The 21,372-nt window shown below is 44.7% G+C and overlaps 1 pseudogene; it reads left to right on the forward strand.

The window, feature by feature from the left end:
• The first annotated feature begins 2,151 nt into the window (after positions 1-2,151).
• Positions 2,152-21,372, forward strand: part of LOC128066500 (uncharacterized) — a 54,301-nt pseudogene continuing 35,080 nt past the window's right edge.

Raw genomic sequence — 21,372 nt, forward strand, 5'->3', positions numbered from 1 at the left:
TGTCATTTCCTTCTCCAATGCATGAAAGTGAAGAGTGAAAGTGAAGTCGCTCAGTCGTGCCGGACTCTTAGTGACCCCATGGACTGCAGCCTACCAGGCTCATCCGTCCATGGGATTTTCCAGGCAAGAGTACTGGAGTGGGTTGCCATTGCCTTCTCCGAGTAATTTTTGCAGTGATTTTGGAGCCCCCCCCAAAATAAAGTCTACCACTGTTTCCATTGTTTCCCCATCTATTTGCCATGAAGTGATGAGACCGGATGCAATAATCTTCGTTTTCTGAATGTTGAGCTTTAAGCCAACTTTTTCACCCTCCTCTTTCATTTTCATCAAGAGGCTCTTTAGTTCTTCTTCACTTTCTGCCATAAATGTGGTGTCATCTGCATATCTGAGGTTATTTATATTTCTCCCAGTGATCTTGATTCCAGCTTATGCTTCATCCAGCGCAGCATTTCGCATGATGTACTCTGCAGAGAAGTTAAATAAGCAGGGTGACAATATACAGCTTTGACGTACTCCTTTCTCAATTTGGAACCAGTCTGTTCTTCCGTGTCCAGTTCTAACTGTTGCTCTTGACCTACATACAGCTTTCTTAGGAGGCAGGTAAGGTGGTCTGGTATTTCCATCTCTTGAAGAATTTTCCAGTTTGTTGTGATCCACACAGTCAAAGGCTTTGGCATAATCAATAAAGCAGAGGTAGATATTTTTCTGGAACTCTCTTGCTTTTTCCATGATCCAACATATGTTGGCAATTGAATCTCTGTTTCCTCTGCCTTTTCTAAATCCAGCTTGAACATCTGGAAGTTCATGGTTCATGTCCTGTTGAAGCCTGGCTTGGAGAATTTTGAACATTACTTTGCTAGTGTGTAAGATGAGTGTAATTGTGCAGTAGTTTGAACATTCTCTGGCACTGCCTTTCTTTGGGATTGGAATGAAAACTGACCTTTTCCAGTCCTGTGGCCACTGCTGAGTTTTCCAAATTTGCTGGCATATTGACCGCAGGACTTTCACAGCATCATCTTTTAGGATTTGAAGTAGCTCAACTGAAATTTCATCACCTCCACTAGCTCTGTTCATAGTGAGGCTTCCTAAGGCCCACTTGACCTCACCTTCCAGGATGTCTGGCTCTAGGTGGGTGATCACACTATCCTGATTATCTGAGTCATGAAGATCTTTTTTATACAGTTCTTCTGTGTATTCTTGCCACCTCTTGTTAATATCTTCTGCTTCTGTTAGGTCCCTACAATTTCTGTCCTTTATTAAGCCCATCTTTGCATAGAATGTTCCCTTGGTATCTGTAATTTTCTTGACTATATCTCGTCTTTCCTATTCTATCATTTTCTTCTATTTCTTTGCATTGATCCCCAAGGAAGGCTTTCTTATCTCTCCTTGCTATTCTTTGGAACTCTGCATTCAGATGGGTATATCTTTCTTTTTCTCCTCTGCCTTTAGCTTCTCTTCTTTTCTCAACTATTTGTAAGGCCTCCTCAGACAACCATTCTCCCGTTTTGTATTTCTTTTTCTTGGGGATGGTCTTGATCACTGCCTCTTGTACAATGTAACGAACCTCCATCCATAGTTCTTCAGGCACTTTGTCTATCAGATCTAATCCCTTGAATCCATTTGTCACTTCCACTGTATAATCGTAAGTGATTTTATTTAGGTCATAACCTGAATGGTCTAGTGGTTTCCCTTACTTTCTTCAATTTAAGTCTTAATTTGACAATAAGAAGTTCACGATGTGAGCCACAGTCAGGGGAACCTAGGAAACGGCTCCCTTGGCGACCCGGACCCAGCCAATGGGCGGGGCCAGAATTAAGCCCACCCCCTTCCGGCTTCTTTCCCCGCCTCCTAACCCTGAGGTGTTGGGCCTTGGGTACCAGCTGCCGGGTTCTCCTGGTTCCGCCCAGCTGGTGCAGAGTCTAGTTGAAAGCCTAGGTAACGCTCTTTGGCAGGATTTGAAGGAGGGGACGGGGAGGGGCCTACGGCTTGCGGCCCCGCCCCCTTCTCCGGTTCGCCGGCGGGCGGATCCGCCGGCCTCCAGCTTCAGTGGGCTCTGGATCCGCGTCCCCCAGGCAACTCATCATCCGTGGCATAAGTTTCTGCCCGCCGGTGTTGTCGCCTGGGCACCGGGGCACAGCCTGGTTCGGCCCCATGATGGGCTTCTGGGCGAACCGGCGGGCCGGCCGCCTTGCCCTCCGTTCTGGTGGTCCTGCTGGTGGTGATCGCGGTCCTCGCCTTCAATTACTGGAGCATCTCCTCCCGCTACGTCCTGCTTCAGGAGGAGGTGGCAGAACTGCAGGGCCGGGTCCTGCGCACCGAAGTGGGCCCCGGGCGCCAGGAAATCCCAATTCGGACCTCCTGCTCTTGGTGGACTTGCACAAGAAACAGATTGACCAGAAAGAGGCCGATTACCGCCGCCTCAGCAGCCGGCTGCAGACCAGAGAGGGCCTGGAGAAAAGATGTGAAGATGACAGGGTAAGGACGAACCCTTTTCTATCAACCCCCATAGTTTCTTTCAGCTCCATGGTGGGGGTGTTTGCCTGGCCGTGGCTGCCTATGCCTTCCAGAATTGCAGCCTTGGAGCCTCCCTTTACTGCTAACAACCCTATTTCTGTCAGACTTCAACTGGTTTACCACTGCCATTTTCCGCTTCCTGCTAGGTGAAACTACAGGTTTTTGGTTCTCAAGAGTGGCCTCTACGTGGATTCCGCCTTTTCTCCAAGCTCAGCTGCTGATCTTCTCTCCTATGTGGCCGGTGGCCTTACCTTTACAGATACACAGATCTGGAGACTGCCAGATGTGGTGTGAGTATTGTTGCCTTAAACTTTATTCCGTGCACAGTGAGCGTTGTTAATTTCTTTATTTAAAGAATGTGGCCTCCTCTAACCCTTCTGCTTATGGCGATCACCATATTTTTTAAGCAGTCCAACTGCTCTTAAATCTCTATAGGGCTATGTATTAAGCAGTTAAAGAATCAGAATTACTGCCTTTTTTTGTGATCAAAATATTTTTATAGGTGGGCTGTGGAGCCGTATATGAGCCACGCTCGTGACTTGGATATAGGTAATTCAAAATTATGTACTCAGTTTGAATTAGCCCAAAAGAATCTAAAAATGCATTCTAAGCAACAGAATCTCATATCATTGTCCTAACTGATCTCAAAAGGAAATAAAAATGCAATTTTGTATGCTTAACTTTTAGGGTTAGTGTTGGGAAGCCATACTAGGTTTAAATTGTGACAGGTTAAGGCTAGACTGTAGCTAGACCCATGCTGAGTAGTCTTTGTTCTCACCAGCATATTGGGAACTATATTTTGTTAGCTTATGACCTATGCAATTTTTGTTGATATACCAGACCTGTGAAAATTTCTGGGTGGGCTAAGTATAATAGATACCTTTCTTTCTGGACCCTCTTTTGGTAATCTTTACATTGTTTTTGTGTGTGTTCCCATTATAAGTTTTTATTTTGTATGTCAATTATTCATAGTTAATCATTTTAAATTAAAATCTCCTGAGCTCCCAACTTCCTTACTGTCACCAACCTCCACCTTGTTTCTTATTTGATGAAGATTGAGGCCCTCAGGTAAGTGCTTTTCAATAGCTACACCTTCACCATAACATAGCTTCTGAAAGGAGCAACAGATTGGCAAATTATACTACATACTGAAATTATCTTGGGTGGAATAAGCAGAAATCCAAGAAATTTTGGAGTATTAAAAGGAGATATTCAGACTTGGATGGTTAGGCGTTCAGTTCAGTTCAGTTCAGTCCAGTTCAGTTCAGTCGATCAGTCGTGTCCGACTGTTTGCGACCCCATGAAATGCAGCACTTCAGGCCTCCCTGTCCATCACCAACTCCCGGAGTTCACCCAAACTCATGTCCATCGAGCTGGTGATGCCATCCAGCCATCTCATCCTCTGTTGTCCCCTTCTCCTCCTGCCTCCAATCCCTCCCAGCATCAAAGTCTTTACCAATGAGTCAACTCTTCACATGAAGTGGCCAAAGTATTGGAGTTTCAGCTTCAGCATCAGTCCTTCCAAAGAACACCCAGGACTGATCTCTTTTAGAATGGACTGGTTGGATCTCCTTGAAGTTCGAGGGACTCTCAAGAGTCTTCTTCAACACCACAGTTCAAAAGCATCAATTCTTCAGCGCTCAGCTTTCTTCACAGTCCAACTTTCATATCCATACATGACCACTGGAAAAACCATAGCCTTGACTAGATGGACCTTTGTTGGCAAAATAATGTCTCTGCTTCTGAATATGCTATCTAGGTGGGTCATAACTTTCCTTCCAAGGAGTAAGCGTCTTTTAATTTCATGGCTGCACTCACCATCTGCAGTGATTTTGGAGCCCCCAAAAATAAAGTCTGACTCTGTTTCCACTGTTTCCCCATCTATTTGCCATGAAGTGATGGGACCAGATGCCATGATCTTTGTTTTCTGAATGTTGAGCTTTAAGCCAACTTTTTCACTTTCCTCTTTCACTTTCATCAAGAGGCTTTTTAGTTCCTCTTCACTTTCTGCCATAAGGGTGGTCTCATCTGCATATCTGAGGTTATTGATATTTCTCCCGGCAATCTTGATTCCAGCTTGTGTTTCTTCCAGTCCAGCGTTTCTCATGATGTACTCTGCATAGAAGTTAAATAAGCAGGGTGACAATATACAGCCTTGACGTACTCCTTTTCCTGTTTGGAACCAGTCTGTTGTTCCATGTCTAGTTCTAACTGTTTCTTCCTGACCTGCATACAGATTTCTCAAGAGGCAGGTCAGGTGTTCTGGTATTCCCATCTCTCTCAGAATTTTCCACAGTTGATTGTGATCCACACAGTCAACGGCTTTGGCATAGTCAATAAAGCAGACATAGATGTTTTTCTGGAACTCTCTTGCTTTTTCCATGATCCAGCAGATGTTGGCAATTTGATCTCTGGTTCCTCTGCCTTTTCTAAAACCAGCTTGAACATCTGGAAGTTCACGGTTCACGTATTGCTGAAGCTTGGCTTGGAGAATTTTGAGCATTATTTTATTAGCGTGTGAGATGAGTGCAGTTGTGCAGTAGTTTGAGCATTCTTTGGCATTGCCTTTCTTTGGAATTGGAATGAAAACTGACCTTTTCCAGTTCTGTGGCCACTGCTGAGTTTTCCAAATTTGCTGGCATATTGAGTGCAGCACTTTCACAGCATCATCTTTCAGGATTTGAAACAGCTCCACTGGAATTCCATCACCTCCACTAGCTTTGTTCATAGTGATGCTTTCTAAGGCCCACTTGACTTCACATTCCAAGATGTCTGGCTCTAGGTGAGTGATCATACCATCATGATTATCTGGTTCGTGAAGATCTTTTTTGTACAGTTCTTCTATGTATTCTTGCCACCTCTTCTTAATATCTTCTGCTTCTGTTAGGTCCATACCATTTCTGTCCTTTATCGACCCCATCTTTGCATGAAATGTTCCCTTTGTAGCTCTGATTTTCTTGAAGAGATCTCTAGTCTGTCCCATTCTGTTCTTTTCCTCTATTTCTATTCAAATTCTCTACAATCTGAAAAGAATGATAAGTCTTTTCTAGTTGTTTATACTCTGGATTCCATTTCTTCCATCTGCTGGACTGTGATTATCAGTTTCTTTCAGTAGGTTTTCACTTTTACCTTCAACCAGATGTAGGTGTTTGCTGTTCTAAAATTTTTTGTATTCTTCTGTATACTCCATTCTCCCAGTCAACCAATGTCTTTGTTTTTACTTTCACTGCTAAACTCTGGTTATTGATTGGTGGTCTATAAATGTTTCAGGTATTTCTTTTTTCCTCCCCACCCTAATTTTTTTCATTCTGTATACCGTCCTTCTTTCCTCCTCTTTTCTGAAGCTATTTTCTTGAAGGTCACAAATGGCAGTCTTCCTGGTCAAATCAAAAAGCATTTTTATTCTTATTTTTTTTCACTTTCTCCATTGATTGTCTGTAGCGACTTCACTTTGACTTTTCACTTTCATGCATTGGAGAAGGAAATGGCAACCCACTCCAGTATTCTTGCCTAGAGAATCCCAGGGACAGAGGAGCCTAATGGGCTGCCGTCTATGGGGCTGCACAGAGTCGGACACGACTGAAGCAACTTAGCAGCAGCAGCAGCAGCATTTTGGAAACTATCTCCTTTCTTGCTTCTTTATCATTGACTTCTCTGGATTTGCTTCTTACCTTTTTCACTACACTTATTCTTTTCTGGATATCCCCCTACCCTGCAACTGTCTAATAATGATTGGGTCTTTGTTTTCCCCTTACACCAGTATTTCTCAAGGTGGTGTTAAGCAGAATACTGTCCTAGAAATTGTTCATAGATGCTCACGACGAAAAAGGAAAACTTTCTTTTTGGAGGAAAATGTTGAACAGTGTAAGTAGTATATCCTCCTCTTGGAATTTATAATCCTGCTAGCATGTAAAGGCTCTGAGAGATATGTTAGTAAAGAAGCCTACTGGATTTTGTTTAACTAAGTCTCCATCAGTTAATTTGATCACCGACGATGATTTTCATGGCCTGCTTGTTACCATGGTACAGAAGAATGTAGCAAAGCACACTAGCCTGAGAAATGTTGCCCTAGGTATCTGGATGATGCGTAGACGAACTTTGTCTTTTAGAGGTGTTTCCTTTATTCCTGCTGCTCCCTCAAGAGCTGAAAAGAGAGATTTATCATGTGTAAATGATCTAAAATCCTTCTGGATGGTGATAATGTTGGAGAAAGAAGTAAATTTGACAATTAAAAATGTCTTTCTTTTTAAACTAGACTTGTTTTAATGTTTAATCATGTTAATGTAGTCTCTTTAAAGTAAAGGCTCTCTCTGCCTTTCAGGGTTTTTACATATAGCACGCACTGGTGTTGACCCCTTCAGTAGTCATTTGTACCCCTTTGGTTTTGTATGTATCCTTCCTGATGACTCAGGGCTGTGTCCTGATTGGTCTAAACTGCTGCTGCTGCTACTGCTGCTAAGTCGCTTCAGTCGTGTCCGACTCTGTGCGACCCCCATAGATGGCAGCCCACCAGGCTCCCCCGTCCCTGGGATTCTCCAGGCAACAACACTGGAGTGGGTTGCCATTTCCTTCTCCAATGCATGAAAGTGAAAAGTCAAAGTGACGTCGCTCAGTCGTGTCTGACTTCTAGCGACCCCATGGACTGCAGCCTACAAGGCTCCTCCATCCATGGGATTTTCCAGGCAAGAATACTGGAGTGGGGTGCCATTGCTGATAACAGTAATTTCATAATTCCCAGTGGTTAGTTTAGGAAGGGGCTGGCTAGTGAGTTGTGAGGGGAAGCTTCCTTGCTCCTTAAAAGAGTCGTACTTGCACCTCTGTGATATTCTTCCCCCAAATCAAAAATCTCCAGTCTAATCATAAGAAAGCATCAAACAAACTCACATTCAGGGACATTCTACAAAGTACCTGAGACGTACTCTTCAAAGAGTCACACTTGAAGAGGCAGTCTCTTCTGCCAGAGGTTGTTGCTTCACCACGTGACACCTGATATTAGGGTAACCAGAGTGCCAGAAAAGTGAGCTAAGGAATGGCTGAGGCACTGAAGATGAAGATGGCAGAGTGGAGGGTTATAATAGCGTACTGGCACAAATAAAGAGAAATTCCCGGGGCCTTCCCTGGTGGCCCAGTGGTACACAATCTGCCTGCCAATGCAGGAGACATGGGTTCAATGCATGACCTGGAAACATCCCACATGCTTTGGAGCAACTAAGCCTGTGCAGCCACAACTGCTGAGCCTGTCTTCTAAAGCCCAGGAGTTGCAACTGCTGAGCCCACATGCTGCAGCGACTGAAGCTGGCGCATCCTGGACCCTGAGTTCTGCAGTAGGAGAAGCCGCCACAGTGAGAAACCCGAGCACTGCAAGGAGAAAGTAGCCCTGCTTGCCGCAACTAGAGAAAAGCCAGGGAGCAGCACTGAAGACCCAGCACAGCCAAAAATAAACAAAATTTAAAAAAAAAATTCCTGTTGTGTAAGCCAGTCATGTTGAGAGTTCCTTAGTTACAGCCTAACTAAGGTATCCTGACTATTAAGATTCTCATTGTCACAGTGGTGTCTGAGATGTAGGTTAAATCTTCTATATCCCCAGGCAGTATGGGCAGCGGCCTCAAATCTACATGTGGTTTGAGTGTTCCTCAATGGACTTTATCTTAAGATCAATAGTGGTGTTTGGATGCCTGACTCGGTACTTGCTTCACAGTCTTTTGGAGATCAGGATCCTTAGGTGGCATCACCTCCCTATATACCCTTCCCTACTCCATGGATGTTCCAAGCAAAAACTCCCTTTGCCCTGATGAGATAGCTGCCTTAGGTATGATGTGTGTGTAGGGAGTTTTGGCAAGGCCGCCCTTGTTTAAGTTACTTTTAAAAAAAAGTTATTTTAGAACGTTCAAGATCTATGGGATTATTGCAAAGATAGTACAGACAGTTTCCTCATACCCCACACCTAGTTTTTCCTGTTTTCACGTTAACATGGCACATTTGTCATAATTAATCAACCCCTATTGATGCATTCAAAAAACTAAGATCATGGCATCGGGTCCCTTCACTTCATGGCAAATAGATGGGGAAACAATGGAAACAGTGACAGATTTTATTTTCTTGGGTTCCAAGATCACTGCAGATGGTGACTGCAGCCATGAAATTAAAAGACGCTTGCTCCTTGGAAGAAAAGCTGTGAGCAACCTAGACAGCATATTAAAAAGCAGAGGCATCACTTTGCCAACAAAGGTCCAAATAGTCAAAGCTATGGTTTTTCCAGCATTCATGTACAGATGTGAAAGTTGGACCATAAAGAAGGCTGAGCACTGAAGAATTGATGCTTTCGAACTGTGGTGTTGGAGAAGACTCTTGAGAGTCCCTTGGACTGCAAGGAGATCAAACCAGTCAATCCAAAAGGAAATCAACCCTGAATACTCATTGGAAGGACTAATGCTGAAGCTGAAGCTCCAATGCTTTGGCCGCCTCATGCGAACAGCTGACTCGTTGGAAAAGACCATAATGCTGGGAAAGATTGAAGGCAGGAGGAAAAGGGGACAATGGAGGGTGAGATGGTTGGATGGTATCACCCATTCAATGGACATGAATTTAAGCAAACTCTGGGAGATAGTGAAGGACAGAGGAGCCTGGTGTGCTGCATTTCATGGGGTGGCAAATAGTCAGACATGACTGAGTGACTGAACACCACAATTGATACATTATTAATAATTGAAGTCTATACTTTATTTAGATTTTCTCAGTTTTTCCCTAATGCCCTTTTTCTGTTCCAGGATCCCATCTAAGATTCCACATTACATTTAGTTGTCATGTCTCTTTAGGCTTCTTTTAGTGTTTTTCAGACTTTATTTTTTATGATCTTGACAGTTTTGTTTTTCATAATCTTTGTGTATTTAGTTAGTTGTTTTTGGCTGTGCTGGGTCTTTGTTGCTGCAAGAGCTTTTCTCTAGTTGCAGCGAGTGGGGCTACTGTCTCATTGCAGTGCTGGGACTGCTCATTGCAGTGGCTCCTCTTATTGTGGACCGCGGGCTCTAGGGTGTGTGGGCTTCATTAGTTGCAGCACGTGGGCTTAGTAACTGTGGCTGCCAGACTCTGGAGCTCAGGCTTAGTCGCTCCGTGGCGTGTGGGATCTTCCCGGATCAGGGATCAAACCTACATCTCCTGCTTCGGCAGGCGGATTCTTTCCTACTGAGCCACTAGGGAAGCTATGATCTTGACAGTTTTGACGATTACGGGTTAGGTGTTTTGTAGAATGCCACTGTATTGGGATTTGTTTGATGCTTTTCTCAGGATTAGACTCAGGTTATGGTTTGGGGGAGGAAGATGGCAGAGTAAGGTACAATTCTCATCATATCAAGAGAACATCTCTCAAAATGACTTATGTCTCAATGTTGACCTTGATCACCTGACTTGAGGTAGTGTTTGTCAGGTTTCTTCACTGTAAAGTTACTCTTTTCTCCTCCCTTTTCGTGCTGTACTCTTTGAAAGGAGATTGCTATGTGCAGCCAACGCTTAATGAGTTGGGAGTTATATTCTGTCTCCTTAAGGGCAGAGGATGTATGTAAATTACTTGCAATTTTTCTGCATGGACCTTTGTCTCTTCTCCCTTATTTATTACTCAGTTCTTTATTTATATCAGTATCAACTCATGGATATTTATTTTATACTTTAGTTTAGAATCAACTGCTACTTTATTTTGTTGCTCAAATTGTTCCAGCTTTGGCCCCTGGGAGCTCTTTCGTTTGCCTCCAGACAGAGTACCCCATCATTGTCACAAACCCCTTCCTTAGTTTCTGTCACTACAAGATGCTCTGGCTTATCTTGTATACTTCCTGCCCCAGTCCTAGAATCCTTCTCCACAGAGCTCTAGATCCTTTTTTGGAAAACAGTATTAGAAACCAAAGTCTAGGTGCTAGGTGTACTGATTGCTACTATCAGACTATCTGTGGAAATCTTGAAATTCCTGCTCCATAGATACCAGGAAGGTGACACTGGATATCTTCCAATTTATTATTCTGTCTTGCCATTTTCAGTTTGTTACCTGGGCTGTCAGAACACAGAAGTTCTCTTTTTTTTCCTACACTTTGAACTTTTTATTTTGTGTTGAGGTATAGCCGATTAACAGTGTTGTAATAGTTTCAGGTGAACAGTGAAGGGACTCAGCCATACACATACGTGTATCCATTCTTCCTCCATCCTCCCCTCAATCCAGGCTGCCACATAACATTGAGCAGAGTTTCCTGGGCTATATAGTAGGTCCTTGTTGGTTATCCATTTTAAATACAGCAGCATGTACATGACGATCCCAAACTCTCTAACTCTCCCTTCCCTCTAGCAATCATAAGAACACAGAAATTCTTTAAGGAAGCCTGAAATTGTCCTTGAAAGTGAGAAACAAGGTCCACTTCTCTGGGATCCCCCCATATTTACCTTGTTTGTTTCTGTTTAAACTTCCTCCCTAAAGGGTTTCAGTCTAGAGGAGTGTGTTAGTTGTCAACAGCTACCATACAAAACACTACAGATTGGTTGGCTAAAAACAGCAGAAATTTGTGTTCTGATGGTCCTGGAGTCTAGAACCCAAGGCTGATGTACTGGCAGGTCGGTTTCTTCTGGAGCCTCTCTCCTTGGCTTGCGGATGGCCTCCTTCTTGCTGCTTTGCCATCGTGTGGCTATGCTTCTGCGCTCCTGCACAGAAGAGGAAGAACTCCTCTTCTTATAAGGGTACTAGGCATATTGGATTAGGGTCCCACCCTAATGGCCTCATTTTAACTTAATTACCTCTTTAAAGACCTTATTTCCAAATAGGTCACCTTCCGAGGTACTGGATGTTGAGACTTCATTGTGTGGGTTTGCGGGAACACAGTTCAGCCCATGACAAGAGGGAATCTATGATACACATGCTGCTTTTTCTTTCCTCTTTCTGTGAGAAAGACCCTTTCTTCTAATTCCTAGGTGTGGGCTATTTCTCCTATCCTAACTTGAATTCTTCCTGCCTATATCTTGTACCACAGTTATGGTGGGCCAAGGCAAGCTCTTGATAAATCAAAGCTGTTCGAATATAGAAAAAGTCCTTCCCAAAACTGTTGTTTTGTTACAGATGGAAAAAAAGAAAATCAGTTTTGAGGTTTGAAGCTGAACAGTAAATGACCTCTTTTCCCTCTAACAACCATAATCCTTCTTGAGGCAGTACATGCATTTGCTTGAACAGGGAAAAGGTCATGTGCCAGAAAGGAGGGTGGGAAGCATATTGCTTTTTTGTTTGTTTTTTAATACCCTCATTGTGTGTATATGTACACAATGCTCATGTACATAACAAATACATATATGTAAAAACCATGGCATGGAATGAGTGTTCATTACCATGATCTCAAGTCCTGACTATGCCATTTAGTATGTGTAGAACCTCGGGCAAGTCACTTAACTTCTCTGTGCCTTGGATCCACATCTGTAAAATGAGGACAATAACAGTTACCTCTCTCATTCTTGTGAAGTTTAAATGAATGAATTCATTTAAATGCTTTGAACAGTGAGTACCACATTGTTAAATAAAAAAAAAGAAAGAAATGTTTAGTAAGTGTTATGTTAGCTATTATTCCACAACTACTTCCTTATTTCTGACCTGCCTTCTTCCCAGGATGGAATTCTATCTGTGTTCCTGCTTAAGATCTGGTCCCAGTTCTAGCCAGCCTGCCTTTCCCTTTGCTCCTAGTTGTCTGACTCTCCTCTTGCCACCTTTCCTGGTCCATTTCTAAATAGGCATAGTTGACTCCTGTCATTCTTGTTTCAGCTGACTCCCCAACACCTGCCTTTTTATTGTTGTTCAGTCACAAAGTGTCCAACTCTTTGTGACCCCATGGACTGTGGTCCACCAGGCTCCACTCTCCATGGGATTTCCCAGACAAGAATACTGGAGTGGGTTGCTGTTTCCTCCTCCACTGATGCCTGCCTCTGTGATTTGAAGATCAGCCGTCCGCAGTTCCTCTAACACTCTGCACATGGAAACTCCTGCCTTTGTCGCCTCGGTCATCACCTGGCCAAAGTCCAGCTGTCATTTAATTGCTGCTTCAGATTACTCATAAACCATACAGAGCTCATGACTCCTTTCTAGACTGCATCCCTTTCCTACCTCCTTGGTCCTTCTAATGTAATGTATTGAGGCTGAGGTTAGACATTTTGGTAGCATCTTTGATTACTTGAGCATCTCAGACTCAGTGATCAACATACAGAGGAGTTACTTGATCAGACTGAGTTTTTAAAAAAAAATTCACTCTGGTTGCAGAATAGAGAATTGATTGGAAAGGAAGCAGGAGTTTCCTAACTAGTCTCCTTGCCCTGAGCTCTATTTCTTTCAGTTAGTCCTACCCCCTTAAGCAAACCAGATCTCGCTCCAACCTTACTTTCAGAGTTGTATCACTCACCGTGTCAAGTCAGAATTCTGCTGTCTAGCCTTTAGGGTCTCCCATGGAGGCCCTCCGTCTGCTTTTGTCGCCCACTGTCTCCTGACGCAAACTGTTCCGGATGTGCTGCTTTGCTAACCTTTGTCTCCTCGCCTGCCTTTCTGCGTCATGTCAGTTCCTGTTTCTGCACTTCTGTTGCTATCATTTGACTCATAGCTTCTTGCCTCTTTTCTGTTATACCAGCCTTTCAGTGCATCGACCATGAATCCCTCTGACTTCTGACCTGGTATGTGCATTTTTTAATATACAGTTAACATTTATTGTTTGAACCACACTAAATTATTTTATTTTTCATTTTTCACTGATAGCTTCTTAGATGTTAACTTTGTCTTCTCAACAAAATTTTAAATTCCTTGAGGAAGGACCATATTTAAAATTTTTTCCAGTGAGTTCTTGATCATTCTTAGTGCCAATACCAAGTGTTACGGGTTACAGGATTAGAGTGGACCCTAATCCAGTCTGTGTCCTTATAAGAAGAGGAAATTTGGATACATAAAGAGACATGGGGAAGAAGGCCACATGGAGATAGAGGCCTTGACTGGAGAGATGCATTTATAGGCCAAGGAATGCCAAGGATTGTTAGCAACCACTAGAAGCTAAGAAAAAGGCAAAGAAGAATCCTCCTTTAGGGCCTTCAAATAGAGAGCATGGTCCTATAGACAACTTAATTTTAGACTTCTAGACTCCAGAACTATGAGAAAATATTTTTGGTTGTTTTAGTCGCTGGACTTGTGGTTTGTTTTGTCGTTGTTTAGTTGCTAAGTAGTGTCCAACTCTTTTTTGACCCCACGACTATGAACTATAGGACTGTAGCCCCCCAGGCTCCTCTGTCCACTGGTTTTCCCAGGCAGGAATCCTGGTACTTTGCTATAATGGCTCTAGGAAACTAATATAAGATTCAGTAAAAACTCTGGCAGACTTTTGAAAGTTATTTTATTTTTGTAGAAATTGACAAGCTGATTCTAGAATATATGGCAGTGCAAATAACCTAGAATAGCCATAACAATTTTAAAAAGAACGAAGTAGGAGAACTTAATACTCCCTGATTTCAAGACTTATTATGTAGTAATATAATACTATATAGACACAGTAACAAAACTGTGGAGTTACTGAAGACAAGAGGCATATAAATCACTGGGATGGAATGGAGTGCACAAATAGACCCACAGATATGTGGTCAATTAACTTTTGGTGAAAAGTGCCAAGGCAGTTTAATGGGGAAAGGGAAGTCTTTTCAACAAAAGACACTAAAGCAACAACTGGATATTTTTATGGTGGTGGGGTGGGTGGTGCTGTTATATAACTTGTGCTATTTCACAACATAAAATTGACTTGGATCACGAACCTAAATATAAAAGGTAAAGCTATGAATCTTCTAGAAGACAAAACAGGAGAAAATATTTGTGACTTTAGATTGGCATGGGTTTTTGAGGACACAAAAAGCTTGAACCATAAAGAGAAAAATAGATAAATTTGGCTATCAAAATTAAAACCTTTGCTCCTCAAAAGGCACTACTTGAAAAAAAAGAAAGAAAAAGCAAGTCATGGGTTGAAAGACATATTCAGAATACATCTATCAGATAGGAGAATTGTATCAGTGCAGCCCCCTGTACCAGGACCCAGCCCACCTACCAACAGGCCAGCACCAGCCCTAATACCCCTCTTGGCCCCGGCCCTACTGAACATCAGGCCACCACCAGCTCTAAGACCCCAGGGCCGTACAATCAGAGACCCAGGAGCCCTGCTCAGCCTACCAGCATGTTATCACTAGCCCCTGGGACCTCTTGGGCCCCAAACTCACCTACCAGCAGGCCAATACCACCTTCAACCCCTTAGCTAGCTACCCTAGTATCCAGCCCCACTCACTAGTGGCCCAGCACCAGCTTTGAGACACCCTAGACCCTGCAACCTGCTGTGTCAGGAGTTGGTCCCACCCAGCAGTGGACCAACACTAGCCCTCAGATCCCAGGCCCCTCAGCCAGTAGCCTATGATCCAGCCTCACCAACCAGGGGCCAGCAGCCTCCACACAAGGAAAGGCCTGGTAACCAATGGAACAGGGGGCCAGCTGTACCTATCAGACTGCCCACAGTAGACCACCAACAACACGGCCCAGGTAGGAGGCTCCCCTAGAGCATGTAGCTCTGATGACCAAAGGGGAGTGTGCTGTTGGGATGCATAGGACACCTACAAAAGCCCACGTTCCCAAGGATGGGAAATGAAATCAACCTACCAGATACTTAGAAATAAAAAGAGTAAATTAGGCAAAATGAGGCAACAGAAGAGTATCTTCCAAATGAAGGAGCAAGATAAAACCCCAAAAGAGCTCAGTGAAGTGGAGATGGGCAATCTGCCCATCTCTGGAGATAGTTCACGGTAATGAGCATAAAGATGTTCAAAGAACTCGGGAGAAGATTGAATGAGCAGAGTGATGTTAGTTTTTAACAAAGAATGAGAAAATATATAAAAAAAGAACCGAACAGATGAAGAATACAATAACTGAAATGAAAAATACACTAGAAGGAATCAACCGTAGATTAGATGATATAGTAGATTAGATGAATGAATCAGTGAGCTGGAAGGCAGAATAGTGGAAATCACTGAAGCTGAACAGAAAACGGAAAACACTTTAAGAGAAACTTAAAGCATCGTAAGAAATTAAAATTACTGCATGCCTTGCCTGTGCCAAGAGGAACACAAACTTTAGTCAAAGGGAACATTAATTCTCTTACAAAGAAGCAGCCAAAATGCGGAAACCTTTGGTCTTCATTCAGAAAAAATAGTTCCTTGCTTGATGAAGTTACAGTTCAAGTATTCCCTATTGCATCAGAGGACATATACCACATCACCACACTATATGAATTGCTTCTTTTCTTCTGTGGAATGGGTGGAAGGAATCTCCTTGAATGTTCTTTTAGGTTTTTCTGTTTAAATTGTAGCCAACATTTTTCAAGAATCAGTTTTACGATCTTCATGGAACTTCCTGAGATTACTCTGACCTTATCATGGGAGCAAGAAGAAGCAGAGAAATAAGGAAAGGAGAAAGGAAGACAGAAAAGTGGATACATATGTCTAAGATCTTTGTAGTAGGAGTACATTAACCTCTGGGAGGTTGCCCATGGATCTCACATGGCTGGCAGGTGACTGAGTTGGAATTTGAACTCAAGTTCTTTCTGACTCCAGAGACCGGAATAAATGCTCAGTTATGAAGGGGCTTCTCAGGTGGCGCTAGTGGTAAAGAACTGGCGGCCAATGCAAGAGACATAATAGACAAGGGTTCGATCCCTGGTTGGGGAAGATCCCCTGGAGGAGGCACTCACTCCATACTGGAGGCAACCCACTCCACTATTCTGGCCTGGAGAATCCCAAGGACAGAGGAGGCTGGCAGGCTATAGTCCATGGGGTCATAAAAAATTGGACAAGACTGAAGTGACTTAGCACAGAGGGTGACCTTGAATTAGGGGAAACCTTCCGCGGAGCTCTTTGGGCTTGTGGATCCCTTCCCAAAGAGAATGTCCAGTGCTCCTGGGAGACTGCCTGATCGCTGTTGTTGGAATGAACACAGATCCTTTCTTGGGTCACGTGTGTAGACCAATGGCACCACCCCTCTCCCCTCTTGCCCACCTCTTTCCCCCTCCCCCAATACCTGAACAAGCCCCAGAGGAGTCATTTCCTGTGTGAGCTCCCCTCCACCCACAGGAATTTAATATCTGCAGTGAGTAGAGAGTAAACTTCCTGGAACCTCGGGACACATTCCCCCCAAGATGATGCAGATGCCGATAGCAAGCCTTTTATTTTTTTAAAGGCCATCTCCAACATGGAAACTGGCAATGCAAAAGGTCCATGTGAGTAATCTTAAGGTACCACAGCAGCTTCGGGAGAAGGTGACTGCAGGGACATGGACTCCCCGCTTTCCTTTATGTCCTGTTTTTAGCCCATGTTTTTCAGAGCGAGTAGGTGCCATGGTGATAGGTACCATAGAAATAGATGGAGCACAGCACCCAGTGCAGGGTGGTGGAGCTGGCTGTTCCCATGGAAACGCATCACCAGTGGGGAGAACCCAGGACTCAGCTGTGTTCTGGCTACAGTGCAGGGCAGGCCCCCCGAAGGACCGACTCCTGACCTGTCACCCTTGTAGCCAGGGGAGAAGATGCTGCTTTAGTGTGGCTCCTTGAGGCTTCCAACATTCTCCTCATGATTGTCTGAGCTCCCTGACTGCACACCTCCCTCCAAGGGCACCTGAGGGGCCTCTCTCTGAATTGACCCAGAGACTGCTTATGTAGCTCTGGCTTTCATCTGGGCCAATTGTGCAGTGCCCAGTTGCTCAGTCGTGTCCAACTCTTTGCGACCCCATGGACTGTAGCCCACCAGGCTCCTCTGTCCATGGGATTCTTCAGGCAAGAATACTGGAGTGGATTGCCATTTCATCCTCCAGGAGATCTTCCTGACCCATGGATCAAACCCATATCCTCTGAGTCTGCTGCCATTGGTAGGCGAATTCTTTACCACTGAGCCACTGCAAAGCAATCTGGGCCAATAGTGACCTGTAAACTAACCCTGCCAAGGTTCTCATCCCCACTGATGGCAGCGCCCTGTTCCCATCCTGACTGGATGGGGGACAGTGCCTCGTTTTATGCAATGGTAATAAAGAGCTTTTACAACTGGGATCGAATCCAAGACATTTGGTGGCCAGGAATACTCATAAAATGAAATCTCAGAGGATCTCACCCAGAGCGGAGAGGGGTAACATCTCTGTTAGGGACCAAACGATGGGCTCTAGGACCTGAGTCATGTTTACCAGAAAAAGACAGGACATGCGCTCATCCTGCCTGGCCAATCATGTAACGCCAGCTACTCCTGTAACTGAGACAAAGAACTGCCTGTATATAAGCTGCCATACTCCTTTGTTCGGGGCTCTTGTCGGATTCCACTGTGCTGGAAGAGACTTGGGCCCTAGCGCACTAGAAATAAACTCCCTTCTTGCCTTTGCATTATGGTGGTGGACTTGCTCTCTTGGTCGGTTCGGAGATACGGGCTCGGTGCATAACATTTGGGGGCTCGTCCGGGATCTCCGTCCCATCGGGGAGGACAACTCTCCTGGTAGAAGGGAGTAACCTCGTTAGGCGATAAGAGCTCTGAACACCGGTGCTAACGTTGCAGAAGCCCAGATTAAGTCCGGGGCCCAGTATCATACTGGGGAGGCATCTGGGTGTAAAGTGCAGAGGCAAGTCCGGTGTAAGGCCGAGGCCCGGTAGTGTGCCGGGGAGGCAGCTGGCTCTGGTTACTGGATTAAGTCCAGCGTAAGGCCGAGGCCCGGTATCATGCCGGGGAGGCAGCTGGCTCTGTAAACATCCTGCAGGTAAGATTGAGTGCATTGACGGTGGCCACCTTGTGTTTGTTATCTGTTTGTCTATTTGTGGTGTCTGCGTTGCTCTTTGTGTGCTCTGTTGGCTCCCAGTGTACTTTTCTGTGATCATGGGACAAACAACTTCTACTCCTTTATCTCTTATGATTAACCACTTCTCTGATTTTAAGTCTAGAGCACAGAATCTATCATTGCTGGTAAAGAAAAGCAAGTTAGTAACTTTTTGTTCTGCCGAGTGGCCTGCTTTTGATGTCGGCTGGCCACAAAAAGGCACCTTCAGCCTGCCTACTATTCGAGTGGTCAGAGAGAAGGTGCTCGCCCCCTACCCTTTGGGGCACCCAGCCAGACCAAACTCCATACATTTTGGTCTGGCAGGACCTGGTGGAAAACCCCCTGGCCTGGCTAAAACCTTTTGTTTTTCAGCCCCTCACTTCCCTTCCCTCTTCCCCGCCCTCAGAAGATCCTTTTCACCCATAACCCCACCTGGGATGACTGTCAACAGTTGTTACAAGTGCTCTTTACTACAGAGAAACGCGAACAGATCTTGTCAAAAGCACAAAAGAATGTGCCGGGGGTAGATGGGAGACCCACTACACAGCCTAACCTGATTGATGAGGGATTTCCCCTGACGCGGCCCTGCTGGGACTTTGAATGCACTGAAGGTAGGGAGCGTCTCCGAGTGTACCGCCAGACTCTTATGGCTGGCCTTAGAGCGGCCGCCAAGAAGCCAACTAATTTGGCCAAAATAAATTCAGTGAGGCAAGAGCCAAATGAGAGCCCAGCAGCCTTCCTTGAAAGGATAATAAAAGCTTTTAGACAGTATACCCCTATGGACCCACAGGCAGATGAGTCACAAGCAGCAGTTATGTTAGCATTTGTAAATCAAGCAGCCCCCAATATTAAAAAAAAGGTACAAAAATAGAGAGGTTAAATGAACAATCCTTGCAAGATCTAGTGAGGGCAGCCGAGAGAGTTTTTAATCATAGAGAGACCCCAGAAGAGAGAGAGGACTGCATTAAAAAAAAAAAAAATTAGAGCTAAAGAAAACCGTAAAAATCAAAAAGAGCTGGCCCAGATATTTTTTGCTGGGGTTGAAAACAAAAACAGGTTCCAAAAAGGGAAAAAATTGGACTCAAAAACTGAAGAAAAAACGACAAGGCGTAAGCTTGAAAAAAACCAATGTGCGTTTTGTAAAGAGTTTGGACATTGAAAAAATAAATGCCCCAAGAAAAATCTAAAAGAGGGGCCCAAGAACCCCAAGAACGAGACTCCTTCTCCAGACAGTCATATCCTCTATGCGGGTGAAGATAGCGACTAGGGGGGTCAGGGCTCAAAGCCCCTCCCCGAGTCCTGGGTAACCATAAATGTGGAGGGGAAACCGGTTGGCTTCATGGTGGACACGGGAGCCCAATACTCAGTCTTAAACCAAAAAGATGGACCCATGTCTAAGAAAAGTAGCTGGGTGCAGGGAGCAACCGGGACTAAACGATATGGATGGACTACAAAACGGCATGTAAACTTGGGGGCCCACCAGGTAACCCATTCTTTTCTGGTGATACCTGAGTGTCCAGCACCCTTGTTGGAAAGGGATTTACTGTCTAAAGTGAATGCCCAAATTCATTTCGACCACGGACAAGTGTCGGTTTTAGATGGGACCGGGCATCCTCTTCAGGTCCTGTCTCTGGCATTAAAAGATGAATACAGACTCTACTTGCCAGAGGCCCCAGTGACAATAAGCCCCGAAGTACAACCATGGGTTCAAAGATACCCTCAGGCCTGGGCTAAAACAGCAGGAATGGGATTGGCCAAACAGAGGCCCCCTATCATTGTGGAACTGAAAGCCAGTGCTTCCCCGGTGAGGGTACGGCAGTATCCCATGAGTCAAGAGGCTCGACAAGGAATTACTCCTCATATACAATGCCTCATAGACGCTGGGGTCCTAAAAAGGTGCCGGTCCCCATAGAACACTCCCCTGCTGCCTGTGAAAAAGCCTGGGGGAACTGATTTTAGACCGGTTCAAGATCTACGAGAAGTCAACAAACGGGTGAGTGATATTCATCCTATGGTTCCTAACACTTATACATTGCTAAGCAACTTGCCTCCAAACTACATTTGGTATACTGTTTTAGATTTAAAAAATGCCTTTTTCAGTTTGCCTCTTGCCCCCGCAAGCCAAGAGATCTTTGCCTTCGAATGGCAGGAAGATGGTGGTCAGACCCCTGTGCAGCTGACATGGACTCGCTTACCACAGGGTTTCAAAAACTCGCCCACGTTATTTAATGAGGCCCTGGACGAAGACCTCCATGAGTATCGGGTTGAACACCCTACCATTGTTTTATTACAATATGTTGATGACCTTATGCTGGCAGCGGCTACAGAGGAAGAGTGCCAAGAGGCAACAGGTGACCTTCTCCAAACCTTGGGGACTTTAGGTTACAGGGCCAGTGCCAAAAAGGCCCAGATTGCCAAACAAGAGGTTACATACCTCGGTTATAAGATAAAACAGGGCCAGAGGTGGCTAACACAGGCTATGAAAGAAACCATCCTCCAGATCCCTGAGCCGGCTAACCCTAGACAAGTGAAAAAATTTCTGGGAACTGTGGGATATTGCCGGTTATGGATCTTGGGGTTTGCGAAAAAGGCCAGGCCCCTATATGAAGGGACCAAAAAAAACAAGGACTGGAAATGGACTGAGCCAATGAAAGAGGCCTTCCAAAAGCTCAGGCGAGCCTTGCTAGAAGCTCCTGCCCTTGCCCTCCCTGATCCATCTAAGCCTTTCCAATTATTTGTAGATGAAAAGCGGGGGATAGGAAAAGGGGTACTAACACAGAGATGGGGACCATGGAAGCGACCTGTAGCTTACCTTTCCAAGAGACTGGACCCAGTGGCAGCCGGATGGCCACCTTGCCTCCGTATCATCGCGGCCACCGTGCTCTTAGTCCACAATGCTGATAAACTGACTTATGGACAGAGACTCTTGGTCTACACTCCTCATCCCATAGAGAGAGTTTTAAAGCAACCCCCAGGTAAATGGATTTCTAATG

Source organism: Budorcas taxicolor, chromosome 21 (genome assembly GCF_023091745.1).
Source record: "Budorcas taxicolor isolate Tak-1 chromosome 21, Takin1.1, whole genome shotgun sequence".
NCBI classification, from domain to species: domain Eukaryota; kingdom Metazoa; phylum Chordata; class Mammalia; order Artiodactyla; family Bovidae; genus Budorcas; species Budorcas taxicolor.